Source organism: Schistocerca nitens, chromosome 11 (genome assembly GCF_023898315.1).
Source record: "Schistocerca nitens isolate TAMUIC-IGC-003100 chromosome 11, iqSchNite1.1, whole genome shotgun sequence".
NCBI classification, from domain to species: Eukaryota; Metazoa; Arthropoda; class Insecta; order Orthoptera; family Acrididae; genus Schistocerca; species Schistocerca nitens.
Window position 1 is genome coordinate 20802944 of NC_064624.1, and position 27542 is coordinate 20830485.

At 40.4% G+C, this 27542-nt stretch overlaps 1 protein-coding gene across 1 annotated transcript in view; it reads left to right on the forward strand.

Annotated features, from left to right (window-relative positions):
• LOC126213312 (zinc finger protein 492-like) overlaps positions 1 to 27542 on the forward strand; it is a 139890-nt gene that overhangs the window by 81507 nt on the left and 30841 nt on the right. The gene's annotated exons all lie outside the window — the stretch shown is intronic.

Here is a 27542-nt window from a genome sequence, read left to right on the forward strand (position 1 = left end):
TGGGGAATGTTTTGCTACATCAGGTTCTCTTAAGACACATGTATTAATTCACACTGGAAAGAAACCCTACAAATGTAAGATTTGTGGGAAATGTTTTGCTACATCAGGTTATCTCACGAATCACACACTAGTTCACACTGGAAAGAAACCTCACAAATGTGTGAAATGTGTGAAATCTTTTGCTAGGTCAGGGAATCTCAAGAGGAATGTATTAATTCACACTGGAAAGGAACCTCACAACTGTGAGATTTGTGGGTAATCTGTTGCTACGTCAAACTATCTTAAAAGACAAACATTACTTCACACTGGAAAGTGTGATCTGTGGGAAATCCTTCGCTAGGTCAGGCACTCTCAAGAGGCATATAACAATTCACACTGGAAAGAAACTTCACATCTAGAAAAGACCTCACAAATGTGATATTTGTGGCAAATCATTTACTACATCAGGTGATCTCAAGACACATGCATTAGTCCACATGGGAAGGGGACCTCACAAATGTGATATCTGTGACAAAAGTTTCACTCAGTTGGGTACTTCCAAGACACATGCATTACTTCACATCAGAAAGTAACTACAAGTAATTGTTAGTTTATGCAAATAGATATTCCTGGTTGGTGCCCTAAAGGCCTATAAAATAATGAATGTAGTAGGGGGACAATAAATTGTAATGCCTGTGAAATAACATTGAAGTGTTGCAGAATTGTGAAAACAGTGCAATAATCTGTACTATATTGAGGTAAGAGATAATGTGAAATATAAAAATCGCTATCTGCAGCTTGAGATGTTAAGAAATTGTATTACTAAATACTCCAGAAACATTAATCAAATGTGTTTTGTCATTAACACTGTCAATAGTTATAATTACCACGCAATATTCAGTATAAGGCCAAGGAAATGTGATGACTTGCTGCTTATTATTCCAAACATGGTCATTATATAGTACTTGTAACTCTGCATTTGAGAAAGTGACAGCAAAAATATATTCATGGCACTTCCTTCACTCAGGTTCATAAACTCAACACTGGAGATCCATGACTATGGCAATTATTTTACTCAGGTATTTTTCCTCAAGAGATATGCTAAATATGTCATTAACCCATTAGCGCCGGAATTAATTATTTCGTGATTTTTCTTCAAATTGCGTTATTATGTCTGTAAATGGCATAAATTACACAACAGAGTTTTTTGACGAAAGTCATTACCGTCATTAGCAAGATATTTTATGTTGCCATATGGCAACAATAGGTGCTTTCACTACCTAATTTTATATGGATTAACACTTCAACTAAAATATGTAGGTTATTGAAATTTCTTATTACATATACAAGTTTTGTGCAAATTTATTATTCAGTCTTCATCATACAATTGATACTTTATAGCACAGTACAATTAAGAATCAAACATCAAACTCTGAACTCAGCGTTATTTTACATGAAATGGAATAAAACAGTCAATACACAATCCCACATTACACTTTGAACACATTGTTCTCACAATAGGTTTACAGTCCTTGTTTGCACACCTTTTCTTCTTCTTCCCTTCTTTGTGCTGGACGAGGTGGTCAGTCTTATCAAACCTAATTGAATCTGATATGCAGCTGTCGGAACATGCCCTTCATGCAGATGGTCTCCCGGCTCCTTTTGGTAAAGCTTGGTGTCTTTGCAAGTACACTGTTGCTATGTCTGTCTTCAAATCAAGCTGAGAAATGGTTTGGTTTCTTGCTTATTTATACAAAATCCAACTGTTTTGTATGGCGACATCTAACATCCATGTAAAGAGACACCAGTACCATTTCTTGCTTCTTATTGCAATGCGATAGCATGCTAGATTCTGATCCATCTGATCAGTACCTCCCATATACGTATTATATTTGGCTACCAGTTTTGGTCTGGGACTCATATATTTCGCTTTTTTAGCTGTGAGAATCTCTTGACTTGGCCAACTTCTTGTGCACCACATAAAGAAGAGATCATTGTGACAACTGAGTTGTCCAGCCACCGCACATACAATAATCCATCACTCTTCTCTATTGCTCTCTCAAAATATCCCCAATCTTTCTTGGAAAATAATTTTTTGTTTTCCAGTATACATTCCTTAGGAAGTCTGTTTTCTCTGATGGTACCAATGGCAGAGTATCCACAGTAATTGAGAAATGAAAATAGAGATGCCCCTGTAAATAGATTGTTCATGTAGATGTTGTAGCAAATTTTTCTGTTCACTTCAGGAATTTCATCCAATAAAACAGGTAAGGGACTTGCCGACTTGCCAAACAACTGCTCATAGACTGCTTTTCCCTTAGGAACTTTTCCCTGATACGGTTCATAATTCACCAAATATCCATCTTTAGTATTTAGGCTCCAAATTTTATGGCCGAATCTAATTGGCTTACCACGAATGAACTGTTTGCATCCATGGTGGCCGTAGTACTTCACCATATAATTCGTTATATGACAGGTGTTCTTCAGGTACAAAATTCTCAATGCAGCACTTCTTCAACATCTCCATAACTGGACGAATTTTCCATGCCTTGTCATTTCCATGGATCTTAGTGTTATCTGCACAGTGCAGAAACCTGCATATTTGTAGAAATCTGTCTCTTCCCATAGACTGAGACACAGCCAAGTTTTTCATGTCATCTTTTGAGTCCCAATAATTTCTTTTAGAAGGTAACTTATTGTAGCCACTGAGATACAAAACGGAGATGAAACACGATATTTCGTCTGCTGTAATTTTTGGGTCCTGACAATTGAGAAATAGTGCATAAAGCTTTGTTTCTTTCGCTAAATGCTCAATAAATTCCTGGCCAATGGAAAGTTCTAATATGTCAATGATCGACATGTTTCCATAGCTTGAGTAGTCAGGTTTTGGAAATGTAGAGGTAATTTGACTGTCAAAGTCAGTTCCTTTCTCCCACTGCCTCCCACACGTATCTTTTACAGAAACCCAGATCACGATATTGTCCGATAATAAGGTAGATCTTACCTCAGATACAGATGGCTCTGGTATATTTGGACGTTGTGTAGCTGTATCAGGTACAATTGGATCTTGTGCAGTACGCATTAATGGTGCTGGCGGATTACAGTGCTCATAATCAACACCAATCCTTTCGTTATTTGGCATTCTTATTTCGGCATTAGCTCGTAGTTGACGAGAGGACAGGTTGTCTAATGATCTGTAAAAATAAGAAATGAAATAGTAAATAATAATAAAGTCGGCATCAGTATACAAACAATTACAAAACAATGATAGGCATACTCACCCGCCAACATGTTCATCTCCCGAATCTTCATCTGTGTCTACATTCGGATCTGGGGGCTTAAGAAACACATCACCTTCAATATCGTCATTATAAAGAATCTCCAGCGCCTCAGCAAGCGAGAAACCTCTTGTAAAACAAAACAAAAAATTCGTCCTTTTACTGAGTACAAGCGCCTAGCGTTGCCATATGGCAACACCGGCGTTCAAACGGACTAAATGAACGTAATTTATTTCACAGCAAGCAGTAACTTCCAAAAAATATATATTTGAGTATTTAAAGCACAACCATACTAAAAACCCAAATTATATATCGTAACTTCCTGTGTAAAACATACTTACTCGAACTTATACTCCATATTTCTTCGTCGTACAGCAAACAACGACTTCCAACACTGCTTACACCGCAGAATTTAAATGTATTGTTAAAACTGTTGCATTGTAGTTATCTATACAGTCTTGTGGAATGGAATCCAGTGCTGCCAACACTCTCGCTTCATTGATGTCGTGGAATCAACGATTTTAAAAAAGTGTTACAAACATTGCATTATGGCAATGCACGGCACTGATGGGTAAATGGTGTGTACATTTATGTTCTGTTAGTACTAATCCTGCATTAGTAAACGTATCAAAAGATATAGCAACCTGCTTAATAGCATGTTTGTCCACCTGTGGAACACAATGCAATGACAATTCTACATGATATGGATTTGACATGTCTTTTACACATTTCTGGATGTATGTTGCACCAGTTGTAGTCCACACGTTCAGATCAGCTAAATGGAATAGTCGAGACATCAGTGTTAGTTACCATGCTACTCAGACCACTGTGGAGTAGTTCTGCACATGTGACATGGACAGTTACCCTGCTGAAAGATGCCTTCACCATGGGAGAGCACATCAGGCATGAACGAATCTATCAGTTGCAACATAGGTCACATAGTCTGCAACTGCCATGATGCTTTCGATTACTACCAGATGTCCCAAAGGAGCCCAAGTGACTGTCGCATGCACAATTGGCCCTCCATCTGGTATCATTCACCTAAATGATAGCATATCTGGATGTGACAACTGATCTAGTGTAACAGGAAATGTCACCCATCCTGACAGTTGACATTTGCATTGACCTTCATTCCAGCATCAATGATCCCTTGCCCACTGCAGTTGCAATTGAACATTTTGGTGGATCAGTATGGAAACATACAGTGACTGTATGTTGTGGAGCCCCATGTTAAAAAATGTACATTGAATTGTGTGTTCAAAAACATGTATGGCTGCTGCATCATTGTTTACTGTCATTAGATATGCCACACATTGCCAAATGTCCAGCTGTACAGAGCAGGCAAGCCTCTGGCCGCCATGATTTGTGATGAAGTATAGAGGTATTACACCTTTTCATAAGGTTATGGATTTATCATCTTTCAGACACTTTCCACAGATGTTCACAAAAGTAGCATAGATCCAGCCAACCAGTTTCACCACCTTTGAGGCGCTAGTTCCCAAGTGCAATGCCACTGTAACTTGCGCTTTGCTAAAGTCACTTACAGCATTGGATTCATATGCTCACAACCTAATTGGTGGAACAATTTCTTGTTAATCTCTCGTGTGTTTATATACCTGTAATCTGCTTATTGCATCATGTGTGTAACATGTGGCATTCAGTCTCCTGATGGGCAGTGTTCATGACATTTATGTTCATCAGTTCATCTTCACGTCAATGGGTCAGATGCGAAAATGTGTAATCTAACAAATTCATTGTACCTGGTTGCCTTTACACCAGTGCACAACTGCTATATTTTGTGTGAAATGTTTTTGTTTCACAAAGCTTTGTACATGATTCAGAGATAATGTAGATAAGTGTTAACGCACCAAACTTCTTAATTATTTGTTCTGCGTTTAATACTGTGTAAGTTCTCTAAAAGTGAAATAGGTAAACAAACATTAGATGTTACAATTCGATTCCATATATTTTTATACACAAGAAAAACACTTGGGGGACATCAGAACGTCTGTACTAAATATTTCTTGTGTTATATTCAAAGAGGTTTCCATTGTGGATATTTTTCTTAATTTGTATAAATAAATGACGTTTTTGGAAATCTGTATTTATGCTTCATTTTTAATTTCAGAACGATTGTTTTTATTTTTGATTTCCTATCTATTTGTTATTGGTGAAAGTGGTTTAGTATGTCCCATCATATGTGTAGGAACTGGAGATAGTTGTGATTAAGGGATTGGCACTGTTCTGTTTTGCTACACTTTAGCTATGGCACTTTGTAGTGATGTGATTACATTTTATTCCATCTTTAACATGATAGGACATCCACAATTGCTGTATACATTATTCATAATAGGCAACATCCACATACATTCGTATTAAATATTATTTTCCAATAAAACGGAAGAAAAACAGGGTGTCTGGCCAGTAGGCTTATATTCAGTTGAATCTGAAAATATACTACTAAGTGTGGCGACTATACAAATTGTGAATCTCTAAGTAAAACAGTAAAATTTGTAGTAACATTTTAAAAAAGGTACACAATATGTATCGAATGTGTCAGCTAAAGATGGGTCATTTAGCGTTTCTCTGGTACACAAGATGTAAGCAGAAAATAAACATATTCAGTGGTTGTGTGGAAAACCACCCAGAGAACTGAGTCTACATAAACACAGTAGATACCCATAAATTAAAGAGTGTAACTGCGCGTAATAAAATCGTAACCTAAGCTAATCATGACAGAATAAACTGTTGTACAAGAATTGTCAAGTACAACTCAATTGTAGGATGTGGATCCAGGAGTACATGGTAATCGAGCATATTGTTTAAAAAAACAACAATGTAGAGTGCTTTGAAACAATTGACTTGTGTTTACATCAGAACTTTACCTCTAAGGCCACTAACAGACTGAGGAGCATAGTGCTGGAGAATGGGATGGAAGGGCACCTCTGATGAGACTGAAAGCTGGTTGCTAAGAGTGAGCCAAATTGATCCCAGCAATGCTTTATGGCCCCATGTGACCATTAACAGTTGTCTAATTGGTTGCTGGATGGTTTTCTAGAAGCTATTCCTCACTAGCGATGCTTCTCAGAAGTGTCACCCCATCAGCATTCTCACTGCCAGGATGGTATGAACGTGAACAAGGCATATACAGTGGTAACTGGTACAGAACCATCTCTTGCCTAGCCACAGCTCTGCAATGAAACATATTTCATAAAGTGTTTCTGACTTATTCTGTCAGTCTACCATGGACACTTCACTCCCCCTCCATAGCATCAGGCTAATAATTTCAAAATCACAAAAGTAGTAGTTTAATGTTTGAAAATGCTCCTTTGGACAGGTGGCTCTTGCTAAGCGATGCAAGGTTTTAATAGGGGAAACAAATAATTCCCAAAATGTAGTACAAATGTGGGCAGGAATAGAAAACTCAAAAGAATCTAAGAAGTTAAAGATAATAGTACAATAATTTATAGTTTGAATTGGCCAATTTTGGTTATTGTAGAAATATGTGCAGCCAACTGAGATAATGAACTGGTACAGTGGTGTGGTAGTGCAGAGGCAGCAAGTGCTCCGACCATGTACTGACCAGCTGGGAGAGGATGAGGGCTGTCAAGATGCATCAGCTGGGCAGTGGCTAGGCTGCTGCAGTGGTGATGCCTATGGGTGGTGATGGAGTATTCTGGCCAGGAGTGACAGCACTGGGGCCACCAAGTGTTGTTACCAGTTGTGAAGGTCTAGCCTTGCAGATCACGAAAGACTGTAAAACTGCATCAAAGGGTGCATCAGCAAAGGCTGGCTGGGTATTTCAATCCAAAGAGAGGTTTAGCTCAATAATATTGATAAGATTCGTTACCTTTCCTATAATATTTGCGGATTGTAGCATAAAAGTTAAAATTACAAGGTTATTGAAGGATACATTACAAACTGATTATATATGCATAATGAACTAATCTCATTAAGACAACTGCAACACAATCATTGTTTTATTAAATCTTATTTCATGTACTTAATTATTGATTGTTAAACCCTACGCCATTGGTTTGGTCCTTAACTAAGTGAAATGTAATGCTCTCCCATGTTACAAAATACGCAAAATGATAAAATTATACAATGGAAACAAACTAATACATATTAGCATCTCATCTCCTAATGCTTAGTCATAAACGACAGTCGTGACTGAATTGCGCCAGGATCCAAAATCCACTGAAGTATAAAATTACCCAACAGGTGCTGCTTGTGCGCCACTGATTTTGGTGATCTGAATATTTCAAATTATCCTTGATCATATATGGCCCATATAACCATTCTGAGTACAACTACAGTGACTGGAAGAGATGACACTTGGCAACCACTCTATGTAGGTATTCCAGCTTACTCCATTCAGTGATGTGAGCAGTGCCATGGTCAATGGTAACTTGCAATTTTCCCAAGCTAACATTCATCAGTGGTTTGCAGAAGGCGAGTCTTTGATTTTTTTGGTAGTGTAGGCAGGCTGTTGGTTGGGTGCCAGCACAAAAGCTGTTTCAGGCATATCAGCAGAAAAAGTTCAAAGCTGTTGTGTGTGTAAGTTAAATGAGCAGATAACCTAATGGTGGGTGTGATACATCATAATAAGAACGTTGAATAAAAGTCTACCAATAGAGAAACTCGGTAAGTCTGAAGTGTAAATGCATGGTCACAGCAGAGAACTGCTACTACAGTTGACTGTGCTACCACATAAAGTAATATGTTCCCAATGGGCATAAATAAAGATTTGTGCACTGCAACAATAGTGTGAGAGCAAGGGAACTCCTTAGTTTCCTCTTAAAACAGTGCAATTTCACAATTCATGATACTAGTGAGCTACCCAAGCACGACTCACGCCCCATCCTCACAGCTTTAATTCCGCCAGTACCTCGTCTCCTACCTTCCAAACTTTTCAGAAGCTCTCCTGCGAACCTTGCAGAACTAGCACTTCTGGAAGAAAGGATGTTGCGGAGACAGCCTGGGGGATCTTTCTAGAATGAAATTTTCGCTCTACAGCGGAGTGTGCGCTGATATGAAACTTCCTGGCAGATTAAAACTGTGTGCCGGACCGAGACTCGTGCTTGGGTAGCTCAGTTGGTAGAGCACTTCCCCGTGAAACGCAAAGGTCCCGAGTTCGAGTCTCGGTCCGGCACACAGTTTTAATCTGCCAGGAAGTTTTACAACAAGGTTGATCCCTGCGTGGAGTAGATCATTTGCATGTGTACTGATGTATGAAAAAGTTTATTAGTTATGGTTTACAGGAAGATTTCAGCTGGCACTAAGTTAGGGCTAAGTCTCTGTTGCAGTCTTGGCTGAATGGTAGTGTGCAGGGTGTTAACATGCAACTGTTGCATGTGTGTTATACAACAAGATCTCTAAGGCTTTGGTTACTTCCAAAGCTGCAGCCAGTTTACACATTCCCTGTGTACAGTCATTACGTCACCCTGGTAATATTGCATTATTAGCACAGTGGCTATATTATGGATTTGTCAGTTGGTAGCCAAAAGGTTGTCTTCCGTGTGATTGTGCTGCACATGTCAGCATACGAGCATTTCATGATACTGCGTAACAAAGAATGACGCTCGCTGGGGAACTTTATAACAGCGATCAGCATCAGTCTTATCAGGGGTACCAAATTTGTTTTCAGCACAGCTGCACTTCCATTAAAGCAAACTCGCATAACATTGTGAAGTGGTACTGTGACTGGTTGTTCACAGGATGAACAGTGTCTGTAATGCAGTTAATGAGAATTAAATCAGTGTGAAAAGACAGACATGGCAGTACACACTGTCGGGTCGTTTCTGCTTGCATATTGCAAGAGTTACCACTTATGTAGAGGCAATTTCAACATGGTACCAAGGTTTGATGACTTCACAGTCAAGATGATTGATCAGCAGTATTTATAGTGTGTTCACAGGTGCTAGTTGTCTCGAAACTTTGCACATGTTTAAAAGTTTATTATTGTTTCGAAAAAATAGTGATGATTTATGTTGAGTATGGCTGAATGTTGAGCGGACTGAATTCATAGCCAGTTGTTTTTGGCATGCTCTTAGAAAGAACAGATGACGTTATAGCCTGGCATATTGCAGGATTAGGTCAGCAGTTCGCTAACGTGTATGATTTACTGTAGTTGTGCTAATTCTTCACTTTGTTGGGAAACCAAATGTGAGTTTATTTCCCATTTTTCTGACAATCTAATGAGAATGAAACTGAATTTTGGAAGTGTCCCTTATGTAAACTGGCATGATTATGGAGATGTTAGATTTAGGACAAGCATGTCAAAATGGGAGCCAGTAGACCTACCCAGTAGTGATAACTTCCTTGGTGAGCTATGGGAAAGAATAGAGGGCTTAGCTGTTAGGAAAATGGCCAAATCAGCATCAATTATCTGTAACGAAGTTAAAGTTGAGAGTATAGGTTACATTTATAATTATAATGTATTAAAATATAACAGAAGGTGCCTTAAGGATGGGAGGTGAACAAGGAAGGAAACCATGATCAACTGTCCAAGCTTATGATGTCTCAAGCAAACTTCCATCTTGTGCACCACACAGGGTAGCCTATATAATGAACTGAAAACAGGCGTTCACAATAGTCAGTTTTTGAAAATGATTGTAGTCTTGTGACTGTTGAGGGACCTAACTGGTCCATGCCAGTCCTAATTAAATTAGGTGATAAAAATAGATGGCAGAACATGACAGTATGAAGTGAAAAACAGAAATACATTAACAGGAAAAGAGGTGACATTGTGCACTAGAATTACTGCAACTGACATTTAATCATAAAGGGAAGCAAAAGGAAGGGCAGTACCTTGTTGCTAGATGAATCAGACGTTTTTTCGTCATCTCATCAGCCTATCAAGGTGTAATGAACTTACGAGCCGTAGGAATCGAAGTGAGTGTGCTGCTGCCATACAAGATTTGTGTCATGAAGCCATAGAATTTTGATCTACTGATATAAAAGTATGGCAAAGCTAAAGGTGGTAAAGGAGTGTGAAATGTGCATAAATGCTTATAGCTACATGAGGTAAATAATTGAGTTAAAAGAGGCAAAGAATTTAATTTTTTTTTCAGTGATGCATTGCTGACAAGTACTACATTGACTTTGTAGGTGTGTAAGGAGCTGTGGTGTGTCCAACTGTATAAATATTTATATGTACTACATGTGATTGTATAATGTGGTACATATCAGCGGAAATGAAAGGGTCAAAAAGTAACCTGTGTCAGTAATGTATGCATATCCAGATACACTGCTCTTTTGGTTAGTTATAGATGGGGAAGCACAGAGCAGTTGAACAGATTGCACGAACCATTCTAAAGCTTTCTGTAAACGGAATGGTGGTCATCAGATGAGTTTGCATTCATCTCATCAAAATAGCAGAGCCTAACTGGCAGGTGAAACACATCACTGGAGGGACAAGTACACAACATTGTGGGTTAGTAAGTATTTAATTAGTGTATGAGTGTAAGTGATAACATTGGTGGTGGCCACATAGGGAAAAGACTTCATTATTCATATTTCTTCTTGAAGGAGTGAACAAGGCTAAAATTCGTGTGGTGTCAGGTGCATCAGCTAGAAACTGCTCGATAAATGTGATTCTGTGCTGCTGAATGCCATATTTAATTCAATGGAGTATGTAGATAATGTCTGAGATCCCCTTTTGCACGATGGCGACGAGTAATGTAGGACAAGTGTTCATAAGCATCAAATGGAGGCTCCAGTATTATTATAAAAATGTACTAAACAGATAGATATCCAAGGGCAGATCAGTGTTCAAACTGGAAAGTGTCAGTGGTTAGTGAAACATTACGAATAAAAATAACACCATAGTGTAGGAATTAGAGATACTTACCTACTCAGGGAACACTCTGTAGGTGTCTTAAGACGAAAGTTATGTTTCATAGGTATTTGTGTTGTGGGTGAGTGGAGCCACTACGACCATAATTGAGGTACTGTAGTTCTCAGTGTGCAAGTGGGGCACTCATGTTTTTGTGTGACAGCAAGATGAATGATGGTAGAAACGACCATAGTACAATCATAGGTAAGTGGTGTGACCAGACCAGAGTCTCTGTGATGGCTAACCACACCGTGTTAGGAGGATGTCCCTGGAGGAACCAGAAGACCAAGCAACATCCTCCTGTCTCATTTGCATGGGGTAGATGTTGAATGACGCTAACTGCCTATCTAGCGAGTCTCATTGGTTCCTTTCACACATAAATTGTTGAGCAGTTAATGATATGGAATAAACAAGAGGTCTGTGCATTGAACAAGGCATATCACATTGCTCAGACTATATCATTGTTTAATGGTCTTACATCCTTATGTTAAATGTAAGTTGTTGTAAAGAAAGAGAGTGTAAGAGATAGCAGTACTATTATGTTTCAGATTAGGATGCACACAGGAACCAGTTCTAAACTTGCTGAAATCACCTTTGTCGAATTGAAACATACCATATGAATATCTTAAAAGAATTATCAAGGTTCCAGATCATTCTCTTATGGTGTGGTAAGTCCAAAATTAACAGGGCATACATCTAATTTGCGGAACACATGAATGGAGTGACGATATTCCCATTGCCAAGATATATGAGCCAAGATGATGTGAATAAATCACAGGTAGGTGGAGGCCAAGATAGAGTGCTTAGCGATTTTCCTGTCACTGGTCAAACACTTACTTTTTGACAACTGATGTGTCAGATCATTCCTATAGAAAATAACACTGCCTCCTCGCTTAACTGATCAACTGAGAGACGGCACATACCATGCAGTAAGTCTCTGGAGAATAGCTAAAGCGGACACTGCAACAAAGCAGCACTGATAATTCTGTTGTATTGGCTGGAATAGTGAATCAGAACTGGTACTATGGTACTATGAGAGTGACATGGTCAAGATGAGCTCAGACTAGTCCCTTCTTAGCGGAAGAAGAAGAGCAGAACAGATTCAGGAACATGGTGGTAGGGACAGGAATAACAGGGAAGAGTTAAGAAACTAACTGCAATGATATATGATTACAGGATTTCTCCAGCAGTACAGGATGACTGTTCGTCATGCATTAGCAGTAGTGTAACAAACCACGTCATTGAGAAGTTGTCCCTATTCCTCTTTGTTTACTGAATATGAGAACCAATGACACTACATGCATTTTTTAGCAGATAGCCAGATTAAAAGAGGCTAGCATAATCTTCATTATCACATTCAGCACCATAGGATTGTCTAACGACAAAATGGTACAACTATTGATCCATGCATATATTTATTCATAACCGTGGGGTTGTATCAAAATTATGCCACTTGGACATTAACCATATGTAATACAGGTAACTACCACGAGGTCTTGTGGGAACAACTCGTTTTAATGATGCCTACACATTTGAATAATGGCAGATGCAGTAGAAGCGCAACTACAATTAAGATATAGTACTATATTACTTGGCCAGAGCACACAATGTAGTTAATGATGCCAAAAGTGGATGGAGAGATAACATGCGTCACTGTAGTGAATGTAGTAAGTAAGGTATCCCAGGAGAATATTAAATCACAATCACTGGGTAACCCATAAAAGAAAGAAACAAAATAATTATTGTATAAGAATATGCACACTGACTGATCAGAGTATTTCAAGTGAAATACTGTGTTGAAGCTTAAAGGAAGGTAATCTATCACATAATAGTGTAACAAACCAGCTTACTGGTTTTGGCTAGTTTCAGGGGAGAGTGACTGTCATGTCATCATTTCTATCACACATGAAATACAGTAAACAAAATACAGAAAAAGTAACACAAAGCATAAAAAGAGGTACTCATGAAAATATTTAAAGTGAAATGTAAATTACCATCTATGAATGGCGTGCTTTCAGAGTAACTGTCGCAGTGACAAGAGCAGTTAGCCCATCACTGTGTAATTACAACAATCAATGCATCTACCCTTGTTTGCAGAACCGTACGTAAATCTTATTCATCCATATGACAGTGAAGGTGCTACTGTTGTTAGAAAATTGTTTGTCTCTTAACTTCATGTAGAACTGGGCATAATTAAATATTACCTTTCGCAAACCATTGCTGGGAGACTACATTTGACACCTGTGTTCGTAGTTCCTTTCAAGTATCATTGTTTGGTAATGGAGTTAAGTCATTTTTGATACAGCAGTAGTATATAATTCAACTTATCTATGCTTTCTTTCTCCTGAGGTACCATTTATACCCTATATTTTTGTCATGCTGGATCTATGGTCTCGACATGTAGGAGTGTCTTCTGACAATGGACTTACCTGTGATGTTCAGGATTTCACGTCTGAAATCTATTGTATATTAGGTGGAGAATCGAGGAAAGTGTACTTTTTAAAGGCGTATTACATTTCCTATAATGACATATGGCAAAATTCGTAACCATAAATCGCTTGTTTCACCAGATCAATCCACGTGAGGTACAACACATTCCACCACAAATTACGAAGATCAGGGCTTATTTTTGCTGTGTTATCCTTTACATACAAAGAATATAGGTCATCTGACGTACAAAGGTGCTGCCAAACAGTAACATATGCTACACTATGTGCATGCGTTAGCCTGACTGCTAGTAAAATGTTGCAGTGTGAGTTATTATTTGTTTACAAAAGGGCTAACACAACTTCCAGATAATATTGTTTTATACATTATAACTTCCCACTAGTGTATACTACGAGAGTTTTGGGTAATTTCAAATAACTGTGGTTTGCCGATTTTAGGCGAGTGTGTCAAGTACATGATCTCTGTAGGTTACTCATTGCATTAATTGGTCTTTAGTGTTAACGCCAAACACTTCATGTAGAGGTCCTCTGATTGTTGCAAATTTGGTTCTAAACTGTTTTATAAATGAATGCACTTATCTCTTGTCTCTTCATGTATTTAATCAAGAAGTTTACTTGCCTATTTTGGACAAGAGAACTATGAATTCTAAAGTAAATTTTGATAGTAACGTGGAAATAGCATGACATCTGATAATAATTGAAGATTCGTGTATGTGTTTTTCGTACGAAACTCGGCAAAAGAAAAATATGTATTCCTATAAAGAAACCATTTTATTAATAGCAGCTACTGGAAAGACACTTCGTTACATAATGTCTCCAATTATCTATTTCACTTCAACGCCGCTTATGAACTGGTTCAGTAAAACATTCTTCTACCTCAAAACTGTAATTCTCATCTTATAAGAATGTAGTACTGATTAAACCTCGTTTGCAATAGTGTAAATTCGTTCGTAAAAAGTTCACTTCACATGACGTAAAATCTTTAGTGCATATAACGGAAAACAGTTATTTCATGTATCACCACAGTGCGTTTCTCACTTAAAGGAACGTCTAAGGCTTTACTGAGTAACATAGTAACCTCCTGATGATGTTGAATAGTAGCCCCCCACATTCTCTTTTACTGGTACATTATTATTACTAAATAACTGATCTCTCTAAACTCTTGTCCACTGTATAAGCAATTACTTCTGGTCACACTTTAATCATTTACATTATCACTGCTCTCGTTACTTTCTGTTAATATGCAGTAACTTATAAAACAGCAAGGCACACTCCAGTTTTAGAAAGCAATTCTTGCAACTTCTTGCACAAAAAACTGCAAATGGAAGATGGCAATCTAACCTCAACTAGAGACTGGTTCTACAGTCTAGCACAATTCGTTTGCACCAGTCAGTCAAAATGACTGACTGAACAAAAGAAATATTACTCACAACCACATCAATAAGCTACATTTCTTCCCATAGTGAAATCACTCCTACACAGAATAAAATACCACATGAAACTTGTTCAAACAAACAATACCTCAATCCCATGACCTCAAGGCATAAGGGTGCTTATTTCCCAAGGCATGCTGAGGATATGCTGACAGCAACTTGTCCTTTTCTTCCTGCATTTCTGCATGATAGTACATGTGCCTTCTCATAAATTATTTTGAGCTGGACTAAGTGACACTGTAGAGGGTGGCAGAGCTTGACCATGGTATAGCTGTAACCAGTCAGAATATACTACCACTGTATGGTCAGACAATGAATATCTGCACTAACAGAAATCACTCATATGATGGAATAAGGGGTTTCATATTGAGGCATGAATTTCTTAGTCCTCCATTTCTTAATCATGGGGTTACGAATCAAAAGTAATTCTCCAGGTTTATACTGAGAAAGCACAGCTCCTTTGTTACTTCGTTCATCATGTTTCTGGGTAGCTTATATTTATTTTACTTTATCTCCTTACAGATAGCCTTGAGGTGACAAATTTTGCCAGATCCACGACAGATGGGAGTTTATCATGCTCAAATGTGGAGCTCATAGGCCGTCCATATACTTCCTCATAGGATGTATACCTAGTTGATTCATGTATATGACCATTTTACGCAGACGTTACATAGGCGACCTACCTGTCCCAGTCACTGTGTGGTTTATGTAGTAAGACAAAATCCGAACTGTTGTTTGATGAACACATTGGAGGTGGCTGTTAGCTTTTGGGTGAAAAGGTGTGTTTCTCTATTTTTGGTTCTTAGAAATTTGTCCGCTTGTAAAAACAGGGTGTACAAGAAATTAGTCCTTTGTTCACTCAAAATATCATCAGGACTTCCGAATGATTAAACTTAACTATTGACAAAGGCTCTTGTTACTGTTCCTGTAGTCATATCTGCACATTTTTACTAGAATTAGTTATCTAGGAAAAGATCAGTGATAGATAGGATATATTTATTATTTTATGTCGTCTGTGACAACGGTCTGACCATGTCTGAGGTAACATTCTGAAACGGGTTTGTAACGTCTGTAGCGTCTAGAAGATCTTGCAAGGCAATTTAAGTTCATAGTGGGACTGACCTCTGACCACAAGACAAGTAGTTTTGTATGCGCTTCTGAACATCAGTCTGTCTATCTTCCCATCAATACCGTGTGTCTATTCTGGCATTCATGGGTTTATGTCCATTATGACATGCCTGCAAACTGTCATGATACTGAGATAGTATACATGCTTGCAACTCTCTCTGCAATTATGACTCTGTTGCTCAGGGGGATTTATATGGCATAGAATATAATCAACTGGACAAAATGTGGAAGAGAATTGTACCAGTGACACTGTACATCTCTCAATTCTTTTATTAAAACATTGTCAGTCTGAATCATTTTGACCATATGGCTCAGTGCATCAGCGTTCAGGTGTGAACAGCTTTGTTTGTGGCATACGTCATAATCCTATTTTGACGGTTTTAATGCCCAACGAGTCAAATGACTACTGGGGCCCTTTAAACTGAACGTCTACAAAAGAGCAGTATTATCAGGTACTACAGCGAATTTTCTTCTGTGCAGACAACATCCGAAATAGTTGACTCCAACTTTAAGTTCTAGCAATTATACATGACAACGAACAGCACTAACAGCATATTCGAGGTGTCTATTCAAAGGATATAAGGCTTCTCAGAATCAGTATATTAATAATGAGAACCTGTCAAATCATATTTAAGTTTCCTCATAGCCAATTCAAATCCTTCTGTCCACTCAAACACTGCACCTTACTTTAACAACTTATTTAATCGTTTGGATGTTATTGTGTAAACCTTTACCAAAGACGATAATAATTAGTGAGGCCAAGAAACATTGAATCTCCTTAACGTTAGTGGGCCTGGAAGAGTCTCAACTGCTTTGGTTAGCTGTGAATCTGTCTTAACCTCACCTGAACTGGTATAATATGTCCCAGGTACTTAGCCTTTGACCGTGCAGAAAAAAAACTTTAAATTCAAATGTGTACGTTGTTAACCTTGATAAAACGTACCTTAATCTCACCAAATGTTCCTCAGTACTCCTTGAAAATATGATATTATCTAAATACACTAAGGCTAGGCGCAAATTGAGATGCGTATAGCGCGTGTGGCGCGACGCAGCGCAGCGCGCGTTTTTGTAACATCACAGGTTCAAATGGGACCGCGCAAATTGCGACGCGACGCGACTGGGACGCGACACGCGCCTGCGCCAGGTCGCGCGGCGTTGTGGTTGTGGCACAGTTTCTCGCGCCGCGCGTCGCGCTTGCATCGCTAGCACCGTGGGAAATTTGAGGTGGGGAGCGGAAAACTAGCCCGGCCATATGCTCACATCGGAACGGCGCATATGTGCTGTGGTAATATTGCCCATTCGATAAATTTTGTCTTACTGTGTACTGAATTTTATTGCCTTTGGGTAGTGTTTCGTTTTTCGCCATTTAAACGCTCCAGCTTTCTTCGTTACCACGTTATACTTTTCTGTTATTTATATGTGCACAGTTTTGTTTTGTTTTTCTTCTGTCAAGAAAAATGTGTACTTCAGTAACTGATGAGCCATTGGCCGTTGGAATTGCACCATATGCCTCCACGATGTTTTCAGATCGCAAGAAGGGACAGAGGGTAGTGAATAAGGAAGCAAGGAATTTATAAAATCATGTGATTAAGAATCAAGGCAGGAAAGTACAGCAAGGTTATCTTCTTGCTGCCTAGTAAGCTAGCGTATCTGTATGATCTGATACAAAAATTTTGAAAGGGATCATCTCCACAGGTGTGATCCCTTTGTGCTTCTGGTAAAAGGCGTCCAGGATCTGAAGTATAGAAGTTTCACTGTGATTACTCTGATATCGATGTAATAATGTAATACGACACACTGTACTACATGGTTCAAATGGCTCTGAGCACTATTGGACTTAACATCATAGGTCATCAGTCCTCTAGAACTTAGAACTACTTAAATCTAACTAACCTAAGGACATCACACACATCCATGCCCGAGGCAGGATTCGAACCTGCAACCGTGGCAGTCCCGCGGTTCCAGACTGCAGCGCCTAGAACCGCACAGCCACCGCGGCCGGCTGTACTACATGCATGTGAACAACATATTTCCACTGCAAACTAGAAACAGTCGAAAAGCAGCCACAAATAACAATGTTTTAATTGGTTCGCCGTGACGAGAAAAAGCATGTCAATTATTGCATGGACATTATCAGCAGTAATAAACTAATTATACAACAAGAGGCTACACAAATAAAGAAAATGGTCGGTATTATTACGAAAGTAGGAATATCCTAAAAGAGTGTTATGATTAGATATATTTAATTTGTTGAAATGTGCTGCTGACAAAGGCAGATCTACTTTCAAGACAATGTTTTTCGAACTCCATCTCACAAGGCACACATGGCTATACACTGACCAATGTGTTTTGCGACAGAGCAATTGTTTATTTTTCTCAATAACAACTATTTTATTCGCGATCACGCATTGTCAGTTTGGCAAGCCGTAGGTGAGTAAACAGTATCTGGCATGTGCCTATCATTCCGCTTGAAGGAACGCTCGTCATTACTTTAATACTGCCCAGATCAAGAGAAGGAATAACATCCTTTGCTATGTTTCCATTCCAGTCGCTCAGTGTTAAAAATACGATGGGTTACGAGGATTCCACCAAAATTCCAACAGAATTGCCAATCTGTTTTTGTGTGAGTTGTTAACCTTTTCTCATTCGAAGAAGCATAACCATTTATGAGGAAAGGCCACATTTCTCTTGGTGACTGGTTTAATTGTATTTCCTTTGTCACAATGTAATTTGCCAAACTCATCTCACAGCAGCTATTGAGACAGAATTCCGAAACGGAGGGCCTCATTAAACAAGTAATTGGCAATCACAGAGCTCAATAGCTTACGAGAAACCTCATAGTATCGGTTTGCAGTAACATAAAAGAAGAAATTTCATATTTATTTTCATACTAGGAAGCTCTTGTTTCGCTAGCTGTCGATAACTCTTAAAAATTACAGTCACTGGAGTGAAATAAATAAAAAAAGAAGTATAAGTAGTGATATATCGCCATAGATAAGAAAGTTCCGTGTGTTTAATAATTGGCAAAACACTCTCCTCCTTGTGTGCTATCATTCGCCAAACTTTCGTTTCGATGTCTCGAGCGGTTTAGGAAATAAGATAGATGTTGCGAGTATTTCATTCTCGCGGGCGTGAGATCGGAAGTGAGCGCGCTACATGGGATCCATTTCCTCGAGATCGGAGGCAGATAGAGATCTTCTCCCAAGTATAAACAAAAATTCAGCATGTTAGCTAAATTTCATACGCAGCAACATATGGTGTAATACGCACCAAACGGAAAATCATAGCGACCCCTAATTGTCGTTACAAACTTTTTGAGTTTTGCGTAATGCCTTACTAAAATGTGTACATTACAATAAGAATGGTCATTAGCGAGGTGATGGGCACTTCGTCTCGAAGCTGACATATAACGCTACAAGTAAGGCAAAAATCATATATTTTCGGAGAATAGTTTCCGTAAAATCGTTTGAGAAAGATAAGAGGTTGCGCTCGCTTTGGTTCAGTCAGCGCAGAACGTCGCCAGTCGGCGCGTGCGAAGTATGGTGTACGCGTCGCAATATGCGCTGGACCCGCGCGACCAGTGCGGCACGTGCGTGTCGCGCTGTACTGTCGTGTCACGTCACACGTGCTATACGCTTCTGAATTTGCGCCTAGCCTAAAGACGTTGTACGCTTCAGTCATCTTAGCAACAAGTCAACGAATCTTTGGAAAGTGACAGGCGCATTTCTAAGGCTGAAAGGCATGTGTTAAAACTAATACGAACGTCATGGAACCATAAATGCGATTTTTCGGTATTCTGATGCAATCGGAATTTGGTGGTAATTAGAATACATGTAAAAGGTAGTAAAATACCTACAGTTTCCCAGTCTGTCTAATGTTTCGTCCATATGGGGTAGAGGGTAGGTATCAGTGGTAGTTACCTTGTTTATTGCTTTTACGTTAATGAATAGGTGATAGGCTTTCTCTGTGCTGATTGCCTTTTTGGGTACCACAACTATAGGGACCAAGCAAGGGTTCGCAGAGGATTGATCTATCCCTGCATCCAGCTGTTGTTGTGTAACATTCTGAACAATGGATTGTAGATAAAATAGGAATCTGTCCGGTTCCGAAGCTGTCCCTTTTCTAAGCTATTGGCCTCATCTCTTAAGTTCGAATTTCTTGTTAAACAACGTCAGTGACTGACATATACTGCTGTTCCTCGAACAACCAAGCATATTCCTCCAATATCGAGTACAAAAGATTACACCTACACTGGCAAATGTGCTAACTTCTCATAGGCCTGATTTTCAAGTGTAGGTGAGGCTACTGTGCAAATTGTCCTTCTGTCAACTGCTTGCTCTTACACTTTAACTTATTTTCACACTGAAATTCTTCCTCTACAACTTCCTGACCACTAATAAGTATTGTTTCACGTGTAATCTCTATATCTCCTTACCAGTGACTCTATTTTATTTACACCTCTTCTCACATGAATCAACGACCTGTAAAGAACGTTGTTTAGGCCGATTGTATCAACGTTAAAGTCCAATCTAGGCAGCATTTGGATTGTGAACACTGGCCTGTGCCACTGCTGATTGTTACCAGTTTTGTAGGTTTCAAATGCCCATGTATGTGGTTCTGTTGGAGGTTGTGGAAGAGGCCTCATCCCACAAATTCCTAGCTATTGAGGGTAGCGAGTTCCACCGAAATAGTTGCCCCACTGAATCGAACAATATGCGCACCATAATCTACCACCACCCGGTGCCAGTGTAGGAAATCCTTCTCTAGAATGACACTGAAATCCCTTCCGCGTCTTCTCCAAACTTGCCTTACAAAACCATAATTCTTATCATGCGTCTGCAGGTTTTACGAAACATATTCCTGCAGGCAGTATTACTTCTTCTCTTAATCCTTTAATGCTACAGCGCAACGACTTAAGTGCACTCTTATCTTTATTAGAAACAAATAATGCTCTAATTTGAGTCCCTGTATCTACTGACCACTGACTCTTTGGCAGCTCTTCCTCTGATATTGGCCTCTAAAGTTATGTTAGTCACGTCATTTACACTTCTGTCTTGGACTGGATACATTACCCACGTTACGTGGAGGATGGGTGGTGGGGCCTCATCGACCATTTCCCCAATGTGTACTCACATTTTGTCTATTATCATGTGGAGAATTGCGCTATTGAAGATTCTGTCTCTCATCTTTTGGGCAGGCAGTACTTGCATTTCAACGTTTGAAATTCGTGTCATTTACAAAAACGATGCACAGCTTTCTGCTTTGCGACAGAGTAGAGACGAACCTTGCAACAACCTTGCAAAAAAGTGTCAGTCTTACTGCCTCATGCAGTGAAGTAGGTGAGGCCACATTTACTTCACTAGATATCTGCAGATTTATTCCACATATGAAGACGTCACTTGTTCTGGCTGTAGCTACCTCAATTAACACGTCGTTACGTGTGGTATCCCACCCTAACGCATATGTGCCACCTGAGACAGCTCGTATTTGATCAGCAAAATCTTCATTCATCTTGTACTTTAAAGTGGATAAATGATCTGTAGTAGCTGATTTCTCATTTGTCGGGATAGTGCTCTGCTAAATCGTATGCCAGGGCTTCAGATAAAGGTAATTAAGAAGATTACCAAGGACTGTCCTCAAAGTTCCGTAAGTGGCCCACTGGTTTGGGATCTTAGTATTGAACTCTGTTACACCTGAGGCAGATGCTGTTGAAGGCGTTGTCGCATACGCAGGTGACATCCTAGTAGGTGTGTCTGCAGACTCCAATGCGAGACTTAGTTCAATGGCGAGCGATGTGCTTGCTCAGATGCAGCGTCGGTACAAGAACAACAAATTAACTATAGTTGTTCATAAAACCACATACATACTTCTGAAGGGAAGGCTTTCCCTTAGTAGGAATCCTTCCCTTGAAGGCTTGACGGAATAATTGCAAAATGCAGTTCTGCTAGTAGATATTTACGGTTTCTTCAAGTCGAGGAAAGAAACTGTCAAGAACACTAAAAATCTATTACTAAAAAAATGGCTCTGAGTACTATGGGACTCAACATCTGAGGTCATCAGTCCCCTAGAACTTAGGACTACTTAAACCTAACTAACCTAAGGACATCACACACATCCATGCCCGAGGGAGGATTCGAACCTGCGACCGTAGCGGTCGCGCGGTTCCAGACTGAAGCGCCTAGAACCGCTCGGCCACACCGGCCGGCTCTGTTACTCAGAAAGCGGCCAAAATTATGCATAATATTGCCTGTGCTGACTATAAATTACCATTTCATGTGGTGTGGTTATAACACGGAGCTAACTTCGACACCATTATGGACTTAATCGTATTGACGTATTGTCTTAGACTAGGGAGCAACAAAACCATACTGCTACGAATTCAGTGGAGCATACTTCTGCAGCTCACTGTGCCTTTCGCTCTACACCTGTAGAGGGTTTGTTGATGATAATCGGGATATGTCTGATGGATATCGTGGTATGTTACAGGGCAGTGCTGTTTTGGTGAGGGTGTGAGCAATATGATCTTGTGTATGAGATCAGAGGAATGCATATTACTGATAAAAGACATTTATGAGCCTGGAAGTTCGATGAATAGCAGTCTTATTCGAACGCTAGGAGCACTACAAGGAGTGTTTAACGCATATCGTCAAGCACCAGGAACAGATTCAAACTGAACGACGAGGTATGGTGCACGAGGTCGAGGGCACTGCCCATATCCCAAACATCTGCACCATGTCGGATGTGGTAACACACGAATCTGTGAATGTGGAGAGGAAGGTTATGGTGATCATGTAGTTCTCAGATGTTTCCTTTTTAAGGTAGAGAGAGACTGCAGATGATTAGACTGCAATCTGCAAACAGTTGCAAGTGACCAAAATTTTAGGTGCGAAGTCAGTGTGATGGCACATCAGATACCGACAAGGCAACTGCTTAACTTTCAGACTACAAGAGCAAGTGGAAGCTCTGAGTATCAAAATAATGTCGGAAGTTTACAAAAAGCATTTTCTCAGTTACAGATAATAATACGCACATACATAATTGGTCGTCGGTCATTTGCTGCTCTAAGCACACAAATGGAGGATGCCACATTTATTTACACTGACGGCTCCAAGACCACCTTTGGTGATGGAAGTGCCAATATTACTGACGACACCCCTATTAGGTTTCGCCTTCCCCAGTGTTCGGTTTTTTATTGTGGAACTGTACGCTGTTCTCCAGGCTGTCCAATAAATCCGTCTCCATCAGTGGATGCAGTATATTATATGCTGAGATTCGCTCTGCTCTCTTCTCAAACTCCAAGCTCTTTATCGCATCCACCCTTTGTCCACCGGATTCAGGACTGCCTCCACATGCTCCACCCGGGGGGCATTTCTGTGGCATTCCTCTGGATCCCAGGGCATGTTGGTGTACACAGAAACGAGGCAGCCAATATAGCGGCAAAAGCTGCTGTCTGTCTTCCTCTGCCCACTGTTCGCATGGTTCTCTTTGACGATCTACAGAGCGTTTTCTGTCGCCGTGTTGTTCTTTTATGGCACACACATTGGTCTGCACTTCAGTATAATAAATTACTGGATATAAAACCTCTTCTCGGCGCTTGGACCTCTTACTCCCGGCCTCGTCGTCGGGAGGAGGTAGTTTTAACTAGACTCCGGACTGGGCACTGTCGTTTTAGCCATCGACATCTTTTAAGTACGGATCCCCACTGCTCTCAGTCGTGGACGACGAGACACCTTTGTCTTCGGTGCCCCAATTTTAATTTGATACGTGCCCGCTTACAGCTATCGTGTAATATATATTGCCTTTTAGCGGATGACGCGCGCTCAGCCGATCGCGTCCGTGAGTTTATAGGTGTTAGTGAGATGACCGGTTATTTAAAGCTCTTTTCGAGGAAAACCACACCTCTTCAATAGCACTTTTTTAGGATTTCCTTCCGTTTTTAGTTTCCCTTCTTCTTGAGTTTCGCTCCCATTACTGCTGATTTAAGTACCTGTTTTTACTCTTCACTAAGCAACAGAATGGGCGCTTATGACCCTAGTTGTTTGGCGCCCTAAAACCATAATACCAAAAAAAGCAGACCTGCCAGTCTTCTCGTACAGGTTGGTAGCAGGCATCTCAATCAGGTGCATAACGTCCTGCTCTCATGCGGCTTGGTTCAGATATTCGGCCGCAAAGCAAGCGGGAGCGTGGAAAATCCGTATGAATGTTTTGCGTAATATGAAGCATCTTTATGTGAGTCGGAGCCTCATTTCGCCACGTGGCTGATGCACAGTCCATCACTGGACGTATGAGGAGCCTGCAAATGTGGAGACCGTAGTCAGTGGACTACACAGAGTTCTGGTTGAGTAGTGAGTAGAGGGCTCCTAACCACTACAGTGTCCTGGTGTTGACGTCACTGATGGGCCACTGTCAGGTTAGTTTAGTGCGCAATAAGACCCCCAAGTATCTTGCAGTGGATGTACGTCATACTGGGGTAGCGAAAAACAGGACTGGTTGTACCTCTGATTTCCGGCGTTTTGTGAGTATCAATCTTTGAACTTTGGCGCCGTTAAATCAAGCCGTCCATGCTTCAAGGATTGTACAAGCTTCCTGCAAACCACTGGTGGACCACGTGCGGCCGTCTGTTCCTGGTATAGGAGACAGTGTCGTCGGTGTGTACAGCTGCAGAGGCACGAGGAGTTACCGGCAGCTTTGACGTGTGTACAGAGTACAACACAGGGCCCATGACGGAACCACGTGGCGCTCCTGCAGGCATGCTATAACATTATCCATTCATTCATCTGATTTTATACTTTTTTTGCATTTAAAATTGCCGTAATATAACTGTGATATGTAAAGACTATTTGGTATGTATGATATATGTGATATTAGAGTGCTTTTCAAATGTATATTTGAAACTTGCGTGAAGAAAAATGTGAAATGTTTAATTTATTAAATACTATTTTGTCATGGAGGAATGAAATGAAAATGTTTGTGTGTGTAATTTTATATGTTTGTGCAAGTTGTCATTTGTGTAAACTAAGACACATTTAGAGACAATGTGTAGGTTAGGTGTTATGTAAAAGATGAAGTGCTTTCATTCTGTAGGGTGGTTTGGGTTTTGGCGCACCACCTGCAGGGCGAGCGGGAACGAGAGGACACAGTCTGTAGGCAGCAGTGGAAGAGGCAGACGATGCCTTGCTGGAAGTTGTTGCGTAGTTGTCTCGGGTGACGACTCCTGTGTTATTACAGCTTCGGTACAACTTTCAAATAACTTCCGGGAATGCAGCCAGGTAACACTTGCAGCGACCGCCGATATTTCGGCGGGAGAACACCCCGCCATTTTCCAAGGCAAACTGCAACGGACAGGCGGCGTACATGCAAATTTAAAACCTCGGTTCTCGGACTATCTCGCAGATGAGGTAGCATTGACTCTGTCCCTCTGTTTTTTGACAGGGGAGAGATCCGGATTCCAAACAGAGTTTAAACAGAAACCTCCATCCCTGTTAACGAGGTTGCTTGCAAATTTAATCTCAACTACCTCCCTAACAACACTGTCCCAATAGCTGGACGTGCATGCCAAAATCTCGGTGTACCCAAGCAATGTTCAGCAATAGCAGATCTATTTGGCTGCTGTAATCGTGTGTGCCGTTTATGCTCAGTACATCGGTCCTCCACGGCCCTGATAGTTTGACCAATATATGCCATGCCGCAGCTACAAGGAATACGACCGATCTTGTTGGACGTGTTTCCTACGTAAGGCAAAAAGGCAGTAGTTACATTTCATCAAAATGGTTATAGTGATAGATTGAACGTCCGTTGCGCTATCGACCAACTGTACATCGGGTGATTTGATAATAATTCTGAGTCAACACCCAAGTCTACTACCTTTTTGCCTTACATGGGAAACACGACCAACAAGATCGGTCGTATTTTACGGAAATACGAATGTTTTCCGACCTCCATCTGAAATTAGAGCACTTTTGAGTTCCGTTAAGGATGATCTTGGACTGCGTAAGGCGGGTGTATATCGTATTCCTTGTAGCTGCGGCATGGCATATATTGGTCAAACTATCAGGACCGTGGAGGACCGATGTACTGAGCATAAACGGCACACACGATTACAGCAGCAAATAGATCTGCTATTGCTGAACATTACTTGGATACTGGTCACCCCATGTTATACAATAACACCGAGATATTGGCATGCACGTCCAGCTATTGGGACAGTGTTGTTAGGGAGGCAGTTGAGATTAAATTTGCAAGCAACCTCGTTAACAGTGATGGAGGTTTCTGTTTAAACTCTGTTTGGAATCCGGCTCTCTCCCTGGTCAAAAAACAGAGGGACAGAGTCAATGCTACCTCACCTGCGAGTTCATAGTCTCACTATCGATAGCTATGACTTTGATCATCTTTGGTGGCACTAGTGTTCAGTGCGTGTGTTATCTTTCCTGCTTCAGTCCGAGAACCGAGGTTTTAAATCTGCATGTACGCCGCCTGTCCGTTGCAGTTTGCCTTGGAAAATGGCGGGGAGTTCTCCCGCCGAAATATCGGCGGTCGCTGAAAGTGTCACCAGGCTGAATTGCCGGATGTTATTTGAAAGTTGTATACGCCAGAAGAAACTCAGGTCTCACCGCTTCGGTACAAGTTGTTGGGCTGGGTAATGTGTGTTAAAACGACGCCAAGAAAAATTAATGAGCCCATACTATAAGAAACTTGTACGCCGTATCATGGTCAGTATAGCCACCATTACTATTGGCTACGGACGACGATGTACACGACATCGAGCGGTCAGCACTTGAAAGTGGGCAACCAGGAGTGCCGTTAAATAATGGTACAAAAAAGTAGATAAAATAAGGAGAATACATTTCAATGTACGGTATACAAGTGGCGCTCCTAGGGAGGAAGTTACCAGGTGTAGGCCAGTCTAGGAGGACGAACAACAAAATAAGTGGCCAATGGAAGAGGAGGCGATTTTTGTTACCTTGTGTTAGTGGTCAGTCACGGAACGCAGAGCCAGAGACCCTGCCGTACGAGAAAGACGTCTGTTCTGCTCGAGGTCTGGATCACAGAAGAGAGAAGCTACTGTGTTCTGCACTGCAGAGCCCTCCAGAGTCCACACACGTGACCTGTACCCCACGCACGCCATTGGCTAACACCAGTGGCTATTAGTTTCAGCAGAGAGCTCAAGGCGTCTCTTGTCAGCTGCTTTAACTGGACAGAACGGCATTCATTATGAAAGGCAGGGAACTTGTGCCACCTAGGCACAGCGGAAGTTGCTCTGGAAGAAAACTTGTAAAGATTTGACTGGTTCCTTTGAAATAAAAATTTTTAAACCCTAAAATATTCTTTGACTGGCTGCCACCCTGTATACTGCCTCACCCAATGCCTTCAGCCAATAAGTTAAGAACAGTATGATTAGAATTGTAGAAGCGTGAATCATAGAAATTAACATTTTTTG